This window comes from Lupinus angustifolius, chromosome LG06 (assembly GCF_001865875.1).
Source record: "Lupinus angustifolius cultivar Tanjil chromosome LG06, LupAngTanjil_v1.0, whole genome shotgun sequence".
Lineage (NCBI taxonomy): Eukaryota > Viridiplantae > Streptophyta > Magnoliopsida > Fabales > Fabaceae > Lupinus > Lupinus angustifolius.
The window spans coordinates 5,005,521-5,016,076 of record NC_032014.1 but is presented as its reverse complement, the minus strand read 5'-3'; positions in this window follow the sequence as shown (position 1 = coordinate 5,016,076).

The following is a 10,556-nucleotide window of genomic DNA, read 5'->3' as shown; positions in this document are numbered from 1 at the left end:
CTATTTACTCTTGTCAGCTGTTAAGGAAAGAGACAAAAAGCTTTTCCTTAAAAAATGACATAATGCTGAATGTAAGATAGTGGGAGGGACAGAACAAAGTTGTAGCAATGCATGGTACCATTCTTTCTTCCAGACTAGGAGATAGGTGATTAAACTATTTAAAGAAGAGCAAAATGCTTAAAGTTTTTTTGGGGGTATACAATGGCTTAAAGGTATGTGAATTCAAACTCTTGTCTTCAAAACCCAAGAAAAGATGAGTTTACAGTAGATAAAATATAACAGAACTAGACACCAAATATAGAACTTGCAGTATTTAGAGCCTAGAAGATTAAGAACCATTACAACAATGGCTATTCCTAGATGCCATTTTCTCAATTAAGATAAAACAGAATAATGCCTGCCTCATAAAAGAAACTCGATGAAAACTAGATTTCCGGTATATAGCCATGGATTAAACCAAGATCAGTATTTGTTCTTGGATTTTTTGTTTGGGCTCATCATATGTTCACTATGGGTCTAGACTTTGATATTCATAACTTATTTACCATACCCCACCATGATCATAGCAGTCGAATAAAAATCTTTAGTTGGATTTATCAGGATTTGAAATTAGTCTAAGTCAAATCTGTCTTAAGCTCGTTTCGACCCAATAATTATTGGCTCAATTTAAAACTCCATTTGACTTTAATACAAATTATTTAAATTAGCTCAAACTTCATTATATTGAGTTTACCATCACTTTGTTAACTCCAATTAAATGAACGAATATCTCTTAAAGATAACTTCATGATTCAGTTTTTATTTTATCAAACAAGGTGTGCAAGAATGGCAAACACAACAAACACCATAACAGGGACTATATAAAATTATTAAACTTTGCAATCAGTGTTCTGACCTACATTGATGATCGTGCGGTGTAATGTGCCAAATCTTTGTATACTATGGTATTATAATATCTTCATCTCTACAGCTCTGCCATACAGTTTACATTGATTATGGGTCAAATCTTTACACATTGTCTATTCTTTTTTCAAGGCCCAAGAAAGTGAGTGCATTGGGCTAATCTAGCATATTGAGGTAGAACTTTGATTATAAAAGATATTGAGGTAGAACCTCCATAATGCCCATGATACTAAACTCTTGCAAGATATATTATTCCCACGAGAGAATTCAGAAAGTTATTTTCTGTATTATATATCCAAATCTAAGTGCTTAAATATACCTCCAACATCTCTGAACAGCTTTCTGCAAGGATCAGTTTTACAACCATGCACATGTGCAGGGGCGGATGAAGCACATGATTAATCATAATTATTTGCCCACATAACAAAGAATTTAAAGACCGTCCCATTCAAATTATGTGTATAGTTAGAGAAACATCTTCATGATATGTAGATGATGATGTATTACATATTTACATATAAAGGTATGGCCCAGGATATGATGCTAGCATGCATGCAATACACCACAAATTATGGTGTATGCAAACACTGATCTTTTGGACCTATGATATGGTTGACAACGTTTTTCAATCGCTATGCAACTTTGAAATTTTTTACATATGTGGTGTACCTTGACTTAAATAGAAATTGGCAACTTCATTGCCAATTTACGTATTTTTTTTTCTTTCTCCTCCCTAAAATTGGCACTGGGGAGGGAGTTTTAGTAAAGTATATTTTTTTTACACTCCCCCTAAATAGTCAATAGGGGGAGTTTTATACTTTTTTTTATATTTTTTAATTTTTTTTCTCCCCTAAATCGGCAACCGGAGATTTTTTTATTTTTTTTTAACTTGTGGGAGTCATATTATTAGTGTTAGGGTTTAATTTTTCAAACACAAATCCTAACAACACACAATGTAATAAATTTTGTCAACTCTAACCCTAATAACAGAACACAATAATGAAAAACACACATTATAAAACTAATAATATATTATGTGTGTTTTTCATTATTGTGTTATGTTATTAGGGTTAGAGTTGACAAAATTTATTATGTTGTGTGTTGTTAGGATTTGTGTTTGAAAAATTAAACCCGAAAACTAATAATATAACTCCCACAAGTTAAAAAAAAATCAAAAAATCTCCGGTTGCCGATTTAGGGGAGAAAAAAAAAAAAAAGTATAAAACTCCTCCCCTATTGACGATTTAGGTGGGAGTGTAAAAAAAATATACTTTACTAAAACTCCCTCCCCAGTGCCGATTTTTGGAGGAGAGAGAAAAAAAATACGTAAGTCGGCAATGGAGTTGCCGATTTCTATAATATACACGTAATATTTTTAAAAGGTGCACCAAAACCGTAATTTTTCTGTCAAAGTGCACCACATCTGTAAATTTTCCGTAACTTTGCGAACCTTTTCAGGATTTACTTGTGTTTTCATTTTGAACATGGAAAAGTTGTTCATGCCCCTTAAGCTCCTTAGACAAAATCATCGCTTAAATTCACTATTCCACGCTTGGAATCCTTAATATATTTCTATTTAAACACCTTATAAAAACCCTTTGTGTACTAAATATTATCTATACACACTATTCCAGAGGATAGGATATTCATCATTTAATTAAATCCAAGCAGCTTCCATTGATTCTCATCAATTTGTTCTCTTCTTTTTATATAGCAACTTTACTAACATCCCACTTTTTAAACAATTTTTTCCTGATGTTAGATGGATGCATTGGGCTAATCTAGCGTGGAATATGATTTTCTGGGAAAGGGGTGAGGTGAGGGAACATGGAATAAACTCCTCTGTTATTTCTCTTAACCAAAAAACCTGCACTTATTTATGTATAAGATCTAGCATGTCCTGCATTTTAGGTTTAATAATGCTTCAGTGATATATTTGTCAGCTTAGAATGTGGAGTAAAATGCTGAGTTTCCTTGCCTATCATGAGTTCATGATACACTGTCAGCTTAAAAAGACAGGGAGCTGATTATAGTAATAATCTTGACAGCCAGGTAACGGATTAAAGGAATTTTTGATTGAAATCTATGTACCCTAATCTAAATTCTTACACTCTCTAAGCTGTATTATATATGGTATTATACTATTTTTTTCTGTTTTAAGTGGGATCAGATATAATTATGCGGTAGTGGAAGTTATTATTATAGACTTCAAATTGAACCCCACAACCACAAGCTAACCAGAGTAAGCAGCTCATAAGAACTTTTTCTTTGGTGAATAGCACGTTTTTTAGGGTCTACGGAATTAATAAGTCAAAGAGAACAGAGTAATTACTATTATCTAGAGAATAATGTATTTCCTCGTAATAGAGAATAACTTATTTCCTTAAATATAATGATTATTTGAGATTCTTTTATAATATAATTTAAACTGAAATTTTTTAGAGAGAAGTGAAAAAAACATATGTCAAACAATCAATAAATTTAAGGAATTATAATATATTTTATTCTCTTATAATAAAAAGGTAACTAGCCTAACTTCTAGAAGATGTAAAAAATTAAATAGAAAAGTAAAAAATAAACAAAGTACTGTATTAAAAATTAAAGTAATGAATAGTGAATACAAAGTTTAATTTATTTGATTAATAATTTAAAATTTTAATTTATCAGAAATTTACAGGTTATTAGCTAAGAAAGTTAAGAATTATCCCTTAATTATTGTTCCTCTCACATCACATATATAGTGGGACACTCCCTTTTCTGAGAAATTATTAGATTCTCAAGATAAATGCTACTAATCATTTCATTAATTTAAAAATTAAAATAAAGTTATTCAATTTTAAATCATCAATACATTACTAAAAAATGTTGGGTTTTGAACCACTAAATAATTTCTCTAATTTTTGCTGAAATATATCCATGAAAAACTCATTTATCAAGGTTGTTGTTTTTGAAGTTGGTGGCCCATGCCATAAGAACAAATGGAATGGATGTTAATGATTGTTGCTACCAAAGCCATTATTTTGGTCAACTGGCTTTAGGGGTGGCCTGAAATTCTGATTGAATTTTGTTGGGATGGACTGAGCATGACCCGTAACATCTAGGAGCACATGTCGAGCCGATGGAGTCATCAGTTAGACAAAGTGGTCTCTAAACTCGGGGGCCCTGGCGACAAAGATTTCTCTCAAATCTCTTTTGTGCTTTCACTTTTTCAGTCACAGCACCCTCTATTAACATATTCGATCTAGTATGATTCTGAATGAACTCAAACAATGAAACAAAGAAGCTAGTTATGAAAATTAATTACCATTCACCAACTTTTATTTCTGTAACAAAAACTTCAATTTCTCTGCAATTTTAAATACCCCTTTCAAATTTTACACAGTCACACATCTTGTCACTTGTCAGTGCTATACATGCAACTATCGTTTCTCTAATGCAAAAATAACATATTACACTATACAGTGTTTTAAATCCATTTATTTTAAAATATTATTTCCATAGATAATTGCTTTTGCAGCTGTTTGCATAAGTTCAATTGGGTGATTTCGGTGCATCAAATTGCGCACAACATTACGTGATGCGGCCGTAATATTGTGGTTATGGTGTCCGCCGCAACCGTATCATATCGCAGCCACAACGCAATCGCGTCACATCGTAGCCACAATGCAATCGCATCGTGCCACATCACACCGCATCGATGTGAAAAATATGTTTTTATTCACAAAATAATTCACACCGCAACAGCTGCAATCCACATTGCGACGGCCGCAATTAGTCCAATCACAATAACCGCAACCATAATTGTGACCGCAACCGTAATTTAAAACAGTGATTTTAATTTAGATGGTCCAATTAAACAGTGATGTGAAATTCATTGAAACCCATAATCTAGAGTCAATGCAATCTTCCGACTGCTATTAATAATAATGTCAATAAAGAAGAATTTCGGCTCCCACTCTGAAATGCCAATGTAAACACTACCACACAAAGTGACCCTTTCTGCCTCTCTTTTTCTCTTTTTCTCTTTTTCTCTTTTTCAATATGCCTCAGCCTGAAGCCTAATACTTCAACTGGGAGACATCATCATTATACCAGTATACATAGGCCCAAGTTAGAATATTAATGCACAAAACAATTTCTGATGGAAAGGAGCGTTAAGGAAGTGAGTCACTGACTAGTGACTACCCATAACTAACTACAGACTTGAATGCTCAGAACTCTTAATAAGCACCACATAGACGAGTACATGATATAATGCATTGAAAAGTTAACTTATGTAGCGCTATGTATGGAATGAATGGAAAGAAACAAGATTTTGATGTAATAATGACCGAGACTTCAATCAATACTGGGGGATAACGACTCTTCAGAAGGTTCAGAAAGAATCATCGTTTTCAAATAGTTTTATTTTGTATCAGAATTTTATATTAGTTAGATTGTGGATGGTCAATGCCTGTATGTGTCTATAAGAGGCAATAAGAATAAATATTCAAGACTAAAAATATAGGAATATTTTCCTAGGAAGGAAGAAACTAATCATTTGATTAAAAATATACCTTTCTCAACTCAAGTTACGTGGGGACTGTTTATTGGTTGGTTTTTCTAGGGAATATAAAGATTGATTAAATATGTAGTTCTTAAACATTTTATTTTCCCTTCTTAAAAATGGGTGAGAATCCTTAATATTGTATCATTATAGATACAAGGATGTAAATGTCATAGCATACCATTTTTTTTACACCACTTTCCTATTCATTAATGAAGACGAGTCTTATTCCATAAAAACCATCTCACAAATAATTTCCTAGGAGAAAGGAAAGATTGATAGACTTTTATTTGCAAACAAAATCAGTAGCAGCAACCTTGGTTGTATTTTAGTTTTCTCAAAATTTAACGTCAGAGTAGTAACACTTGCATTTGTTCCAATGCCTGCAACTCTATATCCATTAAGGAAGGATTCAATATAGTCTTAACCCACCATGAAAACCATAACTTATACGAATGACAAATACGGGACAATTTAAAAGATAATTGCAGCAATTATTTAAGCCATTTACTCACTAGGGGACCTTCTGAATTTGGTTGTACAATAATGGTGTATATGTATCTCATAAAACTGCAGGCTATACTTAAATAAAGCCCTTATTTGAAGCCGATCAAAAAAAAAAGCCCTTGTTTGAAATTGTCCAAGAGTATGTTAACGGTATCTTTTAACTCAAGCAAAGTGAAAAAAATAAACGTCCATCTTTGGCTTTTGTGTTTGTAGTTTCTCTATAGGAATATCTTGATTCTTGACATTCAATTAAGTTATATAAAGTACATAGTTGAATGTTTCTGGATGTAAGAGATATACATGGGTTTCTGGTTTCACTAAAATTGTGTAATTTATTTATGCCAACCAATAAGGTGTAATGAGAGTGCACACATGGGACCAGATTCTCCATATGCTTTAATTTCCATTTTTTGCTGCTGAAGTTGGTGGTGGGTGTGGTCTTTTTGAGAAGTAAGAAAATAAGTGGATTAAAGAATTTAGAGCTAGAAATAAAGAGACTGCTGGCAAAGTGGTAGGCATCATTGCCAGAGCCCAAAACGGGGAAAGTAGGGAACACTGTGAAACAAAGGCAAATCCTGCAGCTTTGGTGCTCTCATGAGATGATTGAATCATGTGTCCCAAAATTATTATGTCCTATATTTATAGCCAATCAACTCTCTTGGAGGAATATAAGAATGTTATTTTATATTTTTAGAATTTTTTTTATATTGAATTAATATTTTTTTATTAGGTGGGAACATGAAATTGGGAGAAGTCATTTATGTTAAAATTTATATCGTTCTTTTGTCTAAATCATGGTTTAGATGGGTAGTTTTAATATGGTGATAAAGCTTTCCCAACCAATATTTAACCCAACTGAATTTACAATAGCTCAAACACTTTGGTTAAGCTAGAATAATTAATTGCTTCATTACTTACCTAGGCAATAACTTTTTGTTTTATTGTATATAATTCATGCACTAATATTGTGGAAATTGTTAATTTTAACTGGCCGGTTGCATAATATTTGGTTAATGTAAGACATGATTTTTTTTAAATAAAAACATTTTAAATAACATCATGTATCAAAGCAAGTGAAACGTATTTCAAGGATAAAGGTAATGTCTTCATCGCAGAAGATAATATTATTAAAATATACGGGAATTTTATTTTACAAGTTATTTAACCAATTAATAAAATATAAAAGAAAGATTAATGAGAAGAATCAAACTTATATCTTTTAGTGGAGATTTTTAAAGTTCAAGGTAAAACATATTATAGAATGGATGAAAAATAGAAAGCAGGTGAACGGGTTAATATGACTACTAAGATTTAGAAGGGGTGGAGAGCACGACATTGATTGGATAAAAAAATTATTTAATATAATTATAAGGAGTAAAATATATGAAATTCGAGTCATGATAAATAACTTCATTCATATGAGAAGTTTCTCTGGAATGGTAGGTATTTCTTATATTAAATGTCTATTTAAATCTGTTGTTGATTCATTTTATCATCCTTATTTATTTCTATATGCAGTGATAGGTAGAAGATTCGTTTCTTTTCAAAGCTAGATTGACAGTCAACACATTTTTTTCCACGAAAGTTTGCCTTGTCTAGCAATGACACAATCTGACCCTACAGTAACGTCATAATTGAATCCAACTATTCAAAATCGACATTTTCCTACACTTTAAGCTGCAGAATACTCAAACTTTTGAAATATTTATCAACTTTAACGAGTGCATAATAACAATAGATCCCCGTATATTAAGCAAAAAATGAGCTAGCTTAACCCTATTTTTTATGGCAGGGAGAGAGAATATAGCAAAATTTGCATTTATCAATGTACTAATCATGTGTTTTATATAATTAGTTGTCCTTAATTGTTTATTGGTATTTGGTAGTACTCCCAATATTTAGATTTCTTACCTAACATATTACAAAAAAGATCGTTACCATTTTGACCTGCAACTCCATTATACCGTCCCGCCATTGTAATAATATTAAGACACAATAATTTCAATCTATAAAACCCTTGTTTGCGAGCTAAGATTTGGATAAAAAATAGAAAATCTTGAAGTTATCTTATCAGTAGTGTATTTCATGACTCTTTCATTTTCTTTCTTTCTCTTTCAAACTTCAACTCGTAAACAAATCCTTAAGGTAGTTAAGCCGACAAACATTATTACTATTATTAATGGCTCTTGCACTCAATGTGGTTTCACTTAAGCAACGACAAAAGAAAAGATTGAGTCCCCAAAACCTTAGACAAACGATGATACGCATGAAGGGTGCATGAGCATGCAGTGCTCAAAGCCAAGTGCGCGCGTGCCAATTAGGCTGGGAGTCATATCCCTATCTACCATAGTCCACAAATACTACAATTTTGGCTTCTTTCCCATCTTTGCTACCTTACGAAATGCAGTACCACAGTTTCCACCGTACATAGGATATATAAAACATCAAATTGTCATTGTGATTCTAATATAATTGCTACTCTTCAAGGGTAAGTATATTTAATAATAATATCAACTTTACTGAGATTGATGAAATTTCTAAATAAAAGGCCAGGCTGTTAGATGTAATCAAATCAAATCTTATAAAAGAATATTACATATTTACATTTTATTGTAAGTCATAACAACTATTATTACTATTATAACTTTTATAGCATGAGTTTTTTAACGATCAATAATATAAAAGCCGGGTGAAATAGTGGTGACTTGTGACTTATAAGTTAAGAACGAGGTTTATTTTCCCATATTAATTAGCTTATAATTAAGTTAATCTTACCCAATAGTTTTATTTTATTAATTAATTAGTTTATAAGCATCTAGTATTCTGCTTTTGCATTGGTTACATGCTCTCAGTTACATTATAACTTTTCAAGTGATTTATAACCACATAACTAACTTATTCTAGACTTCTATCTATATTTATAAGTAAGAAGTTTTTTTCTTTAAATATGAGTTACTTTATAATATTTAGATAGTATTAAGTAGTTTCTACCAAATATATCTGCTATGTTTTTACTCGTTATTATTTTCAATACTCTAATAAACCATTCTAAATTTCATATAATAATGGTTGTATCATTCTAATGATAATTTTAAAATATTTCTAGATAAAATTAAGAGTAATAACTTATAATCTATGTAAATTAGTTTAATATAAGTTATAAATATGTATGGAAAAAGTATACTCAGACATAATTGATTTAGTTTTGGCGCATATATATTAACCTTTGCAAAAAGGTAAACATATTTACTTATTGAAATCTTGCAAAAGACATATGATATAATTATAATTTAAAAAAGTATAGGAAATCATGTGTTAGATTTGAGTAATAAAAGTGGGTTGGCTTTATTATTTCTAAAGAAAATAGATCATGGTAGTGGAATGGTATATAAACTATACAAAATACATACATAAAAAGAAAAGGGGTGGCTTACACAATACACAGAATAGAACATCTTGGGAAGTGAGAAAGCAAGACCCTTAAAGCAAATAGTGAACTTTCAGAAATCCAATTGTAATTCCAATTTGTCCTGAGAACCAAAGTAAGGAATAACAGAAATGAGTCCCACATTTTGCCCTATAAACTTAACAGCACAAAAGCTAAAGTTTCAGTCCTTGTATATGAGACTGGAAGCATATCTTACTACATTTCTCTCTCTTCATACTTTTTGGTTCACTATCCTCTCCCTTAACTGCCTTTGCACGAATTTTTGATGGTTACAAGTAGATTGTGATTGACACAATTTTATCCCCTCCAAAATATATAATTCAAACTTTTCTTCATAAATAGTTACGTATAATTTTTTTTTTCAAATGAAAAACCATGAACAAAGAAATTTTGCATTAAAAAGAAACTATTACGGATGGCAATCATAAAAATGAATAATGATTGTTTGTTCCATAATTTTTCTATCCTTATGTTCCTAGTCAATCAAATTTCACAAAATAAGATTAAAATATTAATTTTACTTTTTACTTTTCTTTTTAATTAAATGAAGCTCTCTAATTATGATTTAGTACCCCTATCCCACAAAAATCATTTGTTAATCTTACCTCTATTAATAATGATTGTTAGAATTTGGCAAAGAAAATATATTTGATTTTCCTACTTGCACAAACTATACAAGATAATAATGTATAAATTTGATATAACCAAATTTAGTGTGGTGTTATTACCTAAGCTTTATTAATTATAAAAAATTAATAACTGTTGGCCTAATACAGGTCCTCAAGTAGGCAAGTGGATCAAGTTTATACAAGTTTTTTTTTGTTGAAAAGGTATTTTTATGTTTTGTTTGGTATTTCTTTTTTTTTTCAATACATCATTTCAATTTGCATACCACCTAAGCAACTCACTCCTAATGAAAATTGTACTTTTTATTGATGTAACTAAGAATCAATAAGCATAGTTGATTGATCGTTGAGTTCTTTTTAGAAATTGGATTATTCTCCTTTGTTGATAAACTTATAAAAGTGAAATTCCATTCAATAATCTCTAGCCCTCAAAATGGTTACTCTTTAACTATGAAATGGCAAACTTAAAAAAGTATTTTATACTCCATGTTAAGAAGAATAAATCCATTGACTAACTTATAATCAT